This window comes from Crotalus tigris, unplaced genomic scaffold (assembly GCF_016545835.1).
Source record: "Crotalus tigris isolate CLP2741 ecotype Arizona unplaced genomic scaffold, ASM1654583v1 scf7180000017658.5313226, whole genome shotgun sequence".
NCBI lineage: Eukaryota > Metazoa > Chordata > Lepidosauria > Squamata > Viperidae > Crotalus > Crotalus tigris.
The window spans coordinates 211,481-223,589 of record NW_024096545.1 but is presented as its reverse complement, the minus strand read 5'-3'; positions in this window follow the sequence as shown (position 1 = coordinate 223,589).

Genomic DNA, 12,109 nt, shown 5'->3' with positions numbered 1-12,109 from the left:
CAATAGCAAAAACATGAGAGTACTTTGATATGCCTTGCTTTGTGCAGATGAACTTTAGGGAAGGACTGTATAACCACTATTTTATATAGCAGGTCTTTTCCACTGTAGCATGTAATGCATGTTCTCATTCTGTAATTCTGCTTGTTCAAAATTAAGACATTATGTGATAATAGGGAATATGTGTTCAAAATATTACATTATTATCATTGAGTTCTTTGTGGTTTCTGAGCTTAGTTCTATTCTTGCACATATTTCACTAGAGGTAATAACATTATCAGTATGAGGGAGAGTGGAGTTTGCTATATACTGTGTGTATCTGTGGATCAGATTATTACAATATGTTTGTGTTGTCTGAATAATGTTTTTACATTATTGTTTTCCAAGTTATTGAAAAACAATTCATTCTAAGCAAGTGCTAAACTACCAAAGAAACAACCCACTCAACAAAACAACTGTTAAAAAAAACAGTATTTATATAAGCACAATCACACTGCAGTAACCTAAAATACTAACAAGAGGAAATAAATCACCTATATAACATATTTCAACTTAATGAGTATCTAATTACACTATAACAAAAACAGTGCAACTTATTTAAAGGATATTTCATCAAAAACATTTCTGAGACTACCAAAAGACTACTATTCAGCATCACTGTAGTACACAAACAAAAAATATTCTTCCAAAAACAGTTTAAGTAATGCAAAAGATCTAGTACTGTAGGAAGACCAAAAAAAGAAGTTATATACAACATACAATATAAGGACTGTATCAATCATCATGTGGGATTGTGTGAGCTATCCCAAGTCATTGAAAGTTGGGGAGCATATCAGTTTAATAATCAAATATCTGTACTGCAGTTTTTGACCAGTCTTCCCATTTAATAAACAATGATGATGACATCTGCAATGAATAACAACTGACAGAATACATGTATAGATCTCTGTAATCTTACACTGAAGATCAAGCAATTCAATAGACACCTAGAGATAAACCCTATTTACTGTAAATCCCATTTAAAAGATTCAGTCAAAGCCGAGGAAGAAACAAACAGTTTAGAATACATCCTTTCTAGTAGCCAACAGCCAATAATATGGAAATAACATTAGATCAACAATCAGAGAAGAAACTTATCCTAATCAAGGAACCATCAAAGAAAAAGTCACACCCCCACTAAGACCCGCAACGTAAGCTACATAACCTAGCCAGCAAATCCCACTCTCCCTCACTTAGACAATGCTACTTACATTGGTACTGAAATATTTCCAAAAGAACAACCAAGCTTAGGGAACACTGGGCAGTTTAATCCTGAGCTACCTATATTCTCTTCTACTAATTACATTCAATTGCTGGAACTTTTGTTACAACTTTTATAGGAAAACTTAAAAATACACAAACCTTGGATTTGACTATTACTTAGCATTTGACGTCTGTATAGGATTGATAGGAGACGGAGAGATATGGAACTATACATCTACATGTTACCATGTCTAGGAATGTATTTTCTATTCCCATCCCCACATTTTTTGATTATAAGTTCTTTTTTCCTTTTTTCTTCTGTTCAATTGTCTCTGAGACTACCTGGACACGTCCCTGCAGTTTTCCTGGCTAGGTTTTTTCAGAATTGGTTTGCCATTGCTTCCTTCCTAGAGCTGAGAGAACGCGACTGCCCCAAGGTCACCCAGCTAGCTTCCTGCTTAGTCTAGATTAGAACTCATAATCCCTTAGTCTGTAACCTGATGCCTTAATTACTTCACCAGTCTGGTTCTTTATACGATCTTTACTTAAATCTAAACTTCTCTGTTTTAAACCTGGCTCCTGTTAAGTTTTCAAAAAATCTTTAAATAACAGAGGTGCTAAATGATAACTTTTATAATTGTGCTATCTCTTACTTTTGTTCATTGCTTTAAGCAAGTCAATTATAGCTGCTATTTACAGATCCCTAACAGTGTTTAGGTTGCTTTCTAAGTTGCTTGTAGTTTCTGAGCTACAGCAATAGATTTGTTAATGTTGAATCCCTGCTGCATTCAATTTTGCTGCTAACTCCTAGGGGACAAAGTTGCATTATCTTCCAGCTTGTGTATTAGAATGTTTAATAGTTTCATTGGAGGGGGAACACCAATAATTCTGAAATGAAATGCATTCAAAATGGGAGGTGGGGAAATTAAACAGTGCTAATATTTTCTGTGTTATTCTAATCACATTGAATTACATATAAAAAAATAAATGCATACTAATTTAGTATGCATTTAGTACCTTTAATAATAGAAGGATTAGGGCATTTACATTTAAAACATAGCACTTTAGCAGAAGAGAGGAAGAGGAAAAAAGAGATTGGCAGAGAGAAAGTTCTTCAAATTAAAAAAAAAACAGCAATAAAAATAGTAGATTCCATAGTTGGTATTCTTTTGTACTACCATTTATTTTTCATGATCCAGTTGTGAACCTGACTATATCTGGGATAGTGGAGTTAATTCTTTGAAATATTTAATGTAGGACTTCTGATTGAAGACAGATGTGCGTGTTTAAAAGATACAGCAAAACATCACTAATACTTCAACATTTAAGAATACTGGAGAATGGAAAAGGAGCTTGTAAGCCTAGCATAGCTCTAAATAAGAGCATTTTCTATGCAAAAATTTAATATACTGTTACTTTGGAATAAATGTTCCTATCCTTCAGTTCAAACATGAACACATCTTGAATGTACAAACTGTTCAACATTCTGTCCTAAATTGCAAGTGTATTTTTTTCTTTACTCTCTGGTGTGAACTTCCTGTTTTAGAAAAAGGGAAGGCATATTGTTTTGGATATATTTTTATAATACGTTATGTGGTGATATTTCAAATGTTGTACTTGCAATGACTAGATATAAAAAGTAATGTCTGATACTGAATGTCAATTCACAGGATCAGAGAAACAGAAAAGAAACACCTTAAAAATTCTGCACAAGTTTTAAAAGTTACATATATAAAATTTACAGTAAAATTTACATATATACACACCATAGAATTTGCCTTTCATACTAAAAATTTTAACACATGTAAATTATGTGAAATATAGCCCCCACACCGATCTCCACAAATGGATATAGTGTGGGAGATTGTAATCCCTATTTGTCTACACATCTGGTCTCTAATCAAAAACTATTCAGATTGGGGCACAGAAAAACAATCAAAAATACTTAGTGGAATGTCTTTTTTTGAATAGATGTGATGTATAATTTTGTTTCCTTCTATTATTGTCATTTCCCCTCAGTATCTAGAAAAAAAATAAGGAAATCTGCATAAATATAAATCTACTGAGAATAATTTTCAATTGTATACATAGAAAAGAACATGCCGATCAAGATAAAGCCGAATGATACTTTCACATTATGTATCAATTTTGCTTTGGATAAGTTTAATGGCTTTGTGTACTCAGGAATGATTTCTAATGTTCAACCAATGATATAGACATTTTTAGACTTTTCGGAAGTCATCTAGATTATAAATGTATTGTATGGCTCCCTTGAATTACTAGTCTGGACTGGGCAATCTGCTATTTAAACACTTCCTTGGTAAATATCTAAAATCCAAGCCTAGATAGATTCAGACTGTCATAAATTCTGTAGATTTATCTTTGCCAAGACAATGAATGAAGCCTCAGTTTGTATCGAGAAAAGTTCATAGCAAAGTAGTAAAGGTGCTTGTTTAGCACTTAAGATTTTGGAGCATTTGAAGAATCCTTCCAGAATTATGTTAAGTAGCAGATCACAACTGTAGTTGGCTCTTTCAGCCAAGTTTGTTACTAGGACAATGACTATTAGTTACAAATACTTTGCTTTCTCTATTGCTTTCTTTTTTCTCCTTCCTTCCTTCCTCCCTTCTTTCCTTTCTTCTTCCCATTCTCCCTTTGCAAAGCAAAAAATTGGAATGCTCTCAGGCTACTACTAGGAGCTAAGTTGAGAGATATAAATGCAAAATGCAAAATGAGAAATATAGTCTCAGCTCTGTGACCTTTGCTTGACTTTTCCAGATATTGCTATGATTGCATTTTCTTCATTTAACTACTGATCTTTATATATATTAAATGAAATTTATGTGTTTCCAGATAATAAAAAACACCAATGAATACATATGTAATAATTAAAAAATATATGAGCAATAGTAATAATATGAACCATACTAATACTGTAACTCCCTAGATTTAACCATTATTGATCAGAAATAGTGAATGTTGTTGTACCTGGAGACAGCACATTAGAAAAAAGAAAAACTGAAGAAAATCACAAACTACAATGGTCTGCAAATACAAGTAGAGCTAGAAAGCAAAGATAGTATCAATAGTAATAGATGACTTGAATGAAATTTCAAAATATCTGGAGCATCACTTGAACATGATCAGTACTAATAAAATCATCAATTGCAAAAGGCACCTTTACTTGGAACAACTTACATCCTGTGGCAAATACCTTTAACACTATCAAACAACAACATCTACCTATCCCAGGTTCTAGGAAAAGAGTTGATAGGTAAATGAAAATGCCAAATCCAGTCTAAACAACTGGTTGACTATGCAACCAACTATAATTTTTAAACATGTATGCCATTCAACTTCCAATGACATGAGGTAATTTGTCTATCTTAGAACACACCAATGATTTTCCATTTTCCAACTGATGATAAAATCAGATAAAAGCATATTTTTCATTCATAATGATAATTTGCATCATGCAGCAACACAGTCATTAGTTCAATATATATAAAATATAAGTTTACTATTAACTATTGATTGGGTATTGAGGTAATCTGCAAATTAAAATGGTAACAGGTTAGTGACTTAAAAATCAAGTGAAGTCGGATCTGATACTCCCTTTTAAGAATAAATCAATAGGACATATTTATAGATAGAAACATACAGTATAGAATTGGATGAGATGTCATCTTGCCATTTGTACTAGATACAAATAAATCTGTATGTGTGGTGCATGATTGTGCAATACATATAAATTTCACTCCATATATAAGGAGTTGCAATACATATAAATTTCACTCCATATATAAGGAGTGGAAGAAGAGGAACAACAACAAAGAGCATAAACAGGGTGCAAGAGAACATAGAAGTGAGAAAGGATAAACCACTAATGAATAAGTGGTAGATCACAGAAAGTAGCATATAGTTCAAGAGTATTGTTAGCAGCCTCTTCCTTCAAGTATGGCACGGTGCATATTGTTTCAATAATGCCAGTTTGTGGCTAAGACAGTAAAGACAGCAAATGCCAATACACCAGGGAAGCTTCCTGTTATGTCCTGGCTCTGTGATTAACAGAGCAGGTGCAGGAAGCTGCAGAGAGACCTGGGTAGACCACATGGCTGCCCGAGCCAAACAGGCTGTCGCCAGCCTATTGCGCATGTGCAAAGCAGGAAAAATATGTCGCATTTATTGGCTGATACTGTCCCTGCAAAAGGGTATAAAAGAGATCCACGCTATCTTATTGGTGGTTCTGTTGAGGTTTTGTTGAAGCTTAATAAAGTAACAACTGTTATGACTCCTGCCCCATCTCAATGCCTTACCAATGCACAGAACAGAACATTGGCGATGAGGGTGGGATTGTGCTGACTCACCGAGGAAGGCCGAAGGCTGGGAAGTTCAGCGTTCTGACTTGTGTGACTCTGCCTACCAATACAAAAACGCTGGAGGAGAGTTTGGCAAGATTTGTTCTGGAACCCCTTCACAAGCCAGAGCAGCACGATGCATTGACGAGGCCACCAAGGAGGAGTGATGGCTAAGATTGGGCATCTGTCCGAATTCGATACAGTGCACTCTGAACGTTGGAGTTCATACGTTGCCCGGGTAGAAAACTACATTTGGGTAAACCAAGTTCAGGAGGATGGACTCAAAGCCACAACGTTACTTTGTGTCTGTGGGCAAGAGACATTTGATATTGCTGAGAATCTAGTCACCCCAGCACCGTTGGAATCCATCGCTTATACTGAACTTAAGAAAATGTTAAGAGAGCATTTTGAACCAAAACTTTCAGTGATCGCATGGCGTCATGCATTTCTTTCCAAGATGCGCTAAGGGGGATCACGGCTGATGAAGCAGCGGGAGGAGCTGTTCAGGCCTTGCGGCTTTTCAAGAACCCTACAAGTTCGGGCTCCATCCATCAAGAGGTTGCTCAAGAGGTATCCGAACTGGATTCCGAAAATGAAGTCGACTGTCTGCAGCAGCCAGAGAAGGCCCCAAGAGTGAGCTGACAAGGGGTCTGACAAGGCAGTTCTATTCCCTTGGTGTTTCGGATGTGGAGGACGCCACAAGCGCTCCGACTGCCGTTTTCGCTCTGCCATATAGCCACCATCTGTTTGGTTCACAAGAAGGACCGTCTATCAAAAGAGTTACCTCAGAAAGGTATCAGGGTCCCCAGCCAGAATAGGGTGGGCTTCTGCGCGTCCCGCAAGTGTGTTTTGAGAGCAGAAGCTGTGTCTTGATGTCAAATTGCAGGGGGTTCCCCTTAATGATGGAGCTGGACCACGGGTTCAGCTCTGTCAATCATTTCCCAGAAAACCCTCAAGCAGATCAACTTGAGGAGCAGCCAGAGAATTAAACTCAGGCCATCGGATCTTATCTTAACTGACTTCCAGAATTCCCGAGTCAGTGTGAAAGGGGAGGCCATGCTCAGAGTGCAGCGTAAGCATTTCGAGGGATTTCTGGATATCATCGTGGTTGAGGGTGACTGCACGAGTCTAATCGGACTCAATTGGTTCAAGGCACTTGGGATTCAAGTGACTGGGCTACACAGCTTGCAAACGGCAGGCCTTGCAGAAGTTTGCAAGGAGTTTGCTGACATGTTCAGCCCAGAGCATGGATCGTTCAAAGGGCCTCCCATTGCTTTGCGGTTAGATCCCTCCATTGCACCGATTAGGATTAAGCCTCGCTGGGTGCCTTTTGCGCTTAAGCAAAATATTAATGCCGAGCTTGATAAACTGCTACAGCAAGGTATTTTCGAACCTGTGCATAGCAGTCCATGGGAAACACCCATAGTCATGCCACTCAAGGCCAATGGGGAAGTCCACATTTGTGCTGACTATAAATGCATGCTAAACAAAGCATTACAGCAGCACTCTTATCCAGTGCCTGTGGTGAGCCACATTTTGGCATCACTTAAAGGAGGCTGAGTTTTCACCAAACTCGATTTGGCTCAGGCCTATCAACAGTTACCGGTTGATGATGCAATGGCTGAGGCCCAGACGAGCGTAACGCACCAGGGAGCTTTCAAAGTCAGAAGACTGCAGTTTGGGGTTAACGTAGCCCCTGACATTTTTCAAAGTGTGATGGACCAAATGCTCTGTAATATTCAGGGAGTTTGTCCTTACTTCGATGATGTCCTCATCGCTGGGGAATCACTCGAAAATCTGGCTGAAAGGCTTCAGTCCATTTTGCTGCATTTCTGTGAAGCGGGACTGAAGTTTAAGCAGGAAAAATGCAAAATTGGAGTAACTTCCACTGAATTCCTGGGGTTTTGCATAGATGCCAAAGGCATCCATCCTGCTGAATCTAAGCTCAAAACAATTCAGCAGGCCCCAAGTCCCAAGTCGAAGAGCGAGCTTCAAGCCTTCCTTGGGCTTCTAAATTTTTACCATTCCTTCCTCCCCCACAAAGCTGCAGTGGCAAAGCCATTACACCGGCACACAAGTCCACAAAAGGAGTTTTGCTGAGGCATTGTTGTCTTCAAATGCTGTTCTCGCTCATTTCAATGAGCAGCTGCCGGTGTGTATAGCCTGCGATGCATCCCCTTATGGGATCAGGGCTGTCTTAAGTCACCTCAAGGCTGATGGAACACAAGTTCCTGTAGCATACTATTCAAGGACTCTGTCTTCTGTGGAGCGTAACTATGCACAGATAGACAGAGAAGCCTTGGCCATAGTGGCTGGCATAAAAAAGTTCAATGACTTTTTGTATGGTCGCCACTTCACGGTCTTTACAGACCATAAGCCATTGCTGGGGTTTTTCACAATGAACAAGCAAACCCCACACATAATTTCTCTTAGAATGCTGAGGTGGTCAATTTTCCTTTCTGCATATGATTACTCCCTGGTTCACAAACCAGGCAAAGAAATGGGCCATGCAGATGGCCTTAGTAGGTTGCCTCTACAGCTTGTAGAATCAGATCCTGCTCCAGCTAACCACATCCTGGCTATCCAGGATTTGCCTGAGTCTCCCCTCACTGCAGGGGATGTGGCTGCAGAATCAGCCACTGATCACATGCTTACACGCGTGTTGAACTGGGTGCTGTCAGGATGGCCTGACACGTACCCTGGCACTAATTTCCTGAGTTTCTGGAAAAGGAAGCATGAGCTATCCACCTTTAAGAGTTGTGTCCTGTGGGGTAGCAGGATAGTGATCCCTACCTCATGGAAGACTATAGTCTTGCAATCTCTGCATGAGGGACATCCGGGCATAGTCTGGATGAAGACTCTTGCACGCAGCTATCTCTGGTGGCCTGGGATTGATAAGGAGATTGAGACCCAGGTCCAGGGGTGCCACATTTGCCAACAGTCTAGGCCTGAAATGCCACAGGCACCTGTACATAGGTGGGAGGACACACATGCTCCTTGGTTGAGGGTTCATATCGACTACGCTGGCCCCTTTCAGGGACAATTCTTTCCTATTGTTGTGGACAGTCACTCTAAATGGCTAGAGGTCATTCCAGTGTCCACTACGACATCCAGGTACTGAAAGGAATCTTCGCCTCTTATGGGCTGCCAGATGTCTCTGACAACGGGCCTCAATTCACCTCTTCGGAGTTCCAGGCTTTCCTGCAAGCCAACATGATTCATCATGCTACTTCAGCACTCTTTCATCCGGCTTCCAATGGCTAAGCTGAGCGCATGGTGCACACAACCAAAGACGCCGTGAAGAGGCTCACTCACAGGAGCTGGCACCACAGGTTAGCTGATTTTCTCCTTTGCCACTGCACCACACCTTGCACAGCTACAGGCAAGACTCCAGCTGAACTCCGCTGGCGTCGCTGTCTCATTACCAAACTGGACAGGTTGCACCCAGACCAGGTGACTTCACAGGTGTCACAGCCACAGGCACCTAGGAGACTACAGGTGGGTGATCTGGTTTGGACAAGGAACTATGGACCTGGACATCTCTGGGTGAAAGCAGTGGTCTGCAAGGTCATGAGGCCACTGTCATATGAAGTGGCCTTGGAAGATGGTCATGTGCTGCGTCAGCACATTGACCAGCTGCGATGGAGGCTACCTAGTCACCCTTCCGCTCCTGACTCTACTCTCGGGGGGGGAGGACCATGATCACGATCGTGGATCTCAGTCTCTCTGTTAAAGCAAGGGTTTGCACTCTACAAATAGGAGTTTTGCCAATGAGGCAGCTCCTGACTCTGGCATTGGGTCCATGGGACATTACACGCAACCGGCTTTTCATGCCACACCTACTGCAGGCCCTGTGCCTACAGGACAGTGCTCCCAATAGGGGTCTTTTGTGGACCTGGGGAATTCCACCCCACCAAGGAACTCTGGTCTGGGCTTACCGGAAAGACCCAGCCAAAGTCAGATGGACAAAGGGTTGGGTCTACCAGACCAGGCCAGTCAGCAAGATGCGGGTTCACCTATATCTACTGGGCCTCAAAGTCCTGGTCTGCTGAGCCTGGCAAGCAAGCTTGCAGACCAGGCACTTGCAGCAGCTCCGAGATGGTCAGAGCGAGCCAGAGGCCCTCCAAAGTTCTTACAGGATTATTTAAGATTCCTGTCTGTAAGTGGGTGGGCCTAGTAGTTCTCTAGAAATTAGAACATGCTTAAAAAAGAGTAATTGGCATAGTTAACAATAGTTTTGTATGTTTTTTTAACCAAGAGGGTAGGGGTGTTATGTCCTGGGCCTCTGATTAACAGAGCAGGTGCAGGAAGCTGCAGAGAGACCCGGGCAGACCACGTGGCTGCCTGGGCCAGACAGGCTGTCACCAGCCTATTGCGCATCTGCAAAGCAGGAAAAATACGTTGCATTTATTGGCTGATACTGTCCCTGCAAAAGGGTATAAAAGAGATCCGCACCATCTTGTTGGTGGTTCTGTTGAGGTTTTATTGAAGCTTAATAAAGTAACAACTGTTATGACTCCTGCCTCGTCTCAATGCCTTACCAACGCACAGAACAGAACATTTCCTAAATACAGCAATACAGTATGGCCAAAGTAGCAGACCAGCAGCATTCATAAACACAGGTCAGCCATACAATGCCAGGTGCAATAACAGGCTTCTTACAAACAAACAAAACCAGAAACAAGGCAGTCAAAGAAAAAATAATTAAAGCACCTGGGGAAAGAATAGGAAGAGAAATGATCTAGTTTCTCCCCATTTCTAAAGTTTGGATTTGTCAACAAAAGATGGTGAAAGATGTCCTTAGGAAAGAGAAAATATAAAGTACCTCAGAAGTGACTAGAAGTAACAAATTTATAGTTATAAAGATAATTGATTATTAGGATCTAGGACTTTAAATACAGAATGTACACGCAAGTATACAGAACAAGAAATCAAACTGCAAAAAAGTAGAGATGATAGATAGATAGATGATAGATAGATAGATAGATAGATAGATAGATAGATAGATAGATAGATAGATAGATAGATAGATAGATAGATAAACAGTGAAAGAAATATTATACAGTATAGAAACAACAGCGCTTTATGTGCAGTGTGTTGCAGTTATTGAGACATGGGATGATAAGGCATGAGTCACTATCATTGAGGTTTCTGGTACCAGGTAAAATTATGACAAGGAAGTAGTTCTCCTGGCTATGGCTTCTACTTGTTGTTTAAACCAAAGCTGTGAGTCTAGCAAAAGTTGTGCACCATGGACTTGCTTCTGTACATAAAGGACTACTCAGTCTAGAGCCACAGATGCCACAGAAAAGGCAACACCTTTACAAATAGCAGCTCTTTCTTGCCAAGACTTAAACTGTTTACCATCCAAACTTCACAGCCATCACATACAAACTCAAAACTTCTACATTATTTGTATCTTGACCTGCAGCACAATGTAAAATTGTGTATCATCAGTATTCTGATATTACCCCACCCACCTACCCCAACTGACAGATGATCTCTCCAGATTGCTTCATATTCATAATAATACAGAGTAGAGGATCAAAAGTAATTGAATGCTACATTGAGCAACTACATATTCAATTTCTTTTCCTTCATGACTATCCATTGGAAATTTCCATTCAGATAGGTGTAGGAACACAATAAAACAATACTTCTAATTTGTAATCTTCTAGAAGGCCTATATATTTTCTCACTAGCCTCAATGTCAACTACTGCAAAATCCCAACAAAATGATTCATAGCATAGTATTGGCAATAATCAAATAGTATGTGCAGATGTGTAAAAATTATAGAAATATCATCCATAACTTTGGCACTCTTTGGTACATATTTATGATATCATGTTTGCTGTTCCTGTAGAAAAAAAATAAAGCTATGAAATATTGAATTCTAAACAAGAAATTATAGAAGTTTGGGACTTTGAAGTGGATTTAATGAAAATGTAGAAAATTGAATTGGTCTTGAGAGTTAGAATTTAATTCTTTTTTAAATTTGTGCATTTTATTAACATTACTACCTGTGTAGTACTGATGGCCAATTGAAAAATGGTATTCTGACTTAAAAAGTATTTTAAGTTCAGTAAGCACAATTTACAGTTCTTAGAAATTTGCTGTCAAAAATACATATTAAGTAACGGAGATACTTACAATCTGTAATTACCTTAGAAGCCAGAGGTGCAAAATTGAATTAAAGAGATTAAATGAGAACTCAGGTTATCATAAGAACAATTTTCACATCCATGACAGAATAATTGCTTAAACATAATGTAGGGACAATAGCTATGGGCAATATACTGCCTCAGTGAATAACCTAAACTTGCCTAAATTAGCATTTGGAATAACATAGCAATCCTTCTCAGCATCTAGGGCAATAACATGATGCATGTCACTAGTGACTATTTTCATAAAGGGAATCAACTTTCATACAATTTCAGTATTTGACTTTTGTAATCTGATTACAGTTATAACTTGGTGTTGCACAACTAATAATTATAGTGAGAGCAAATGC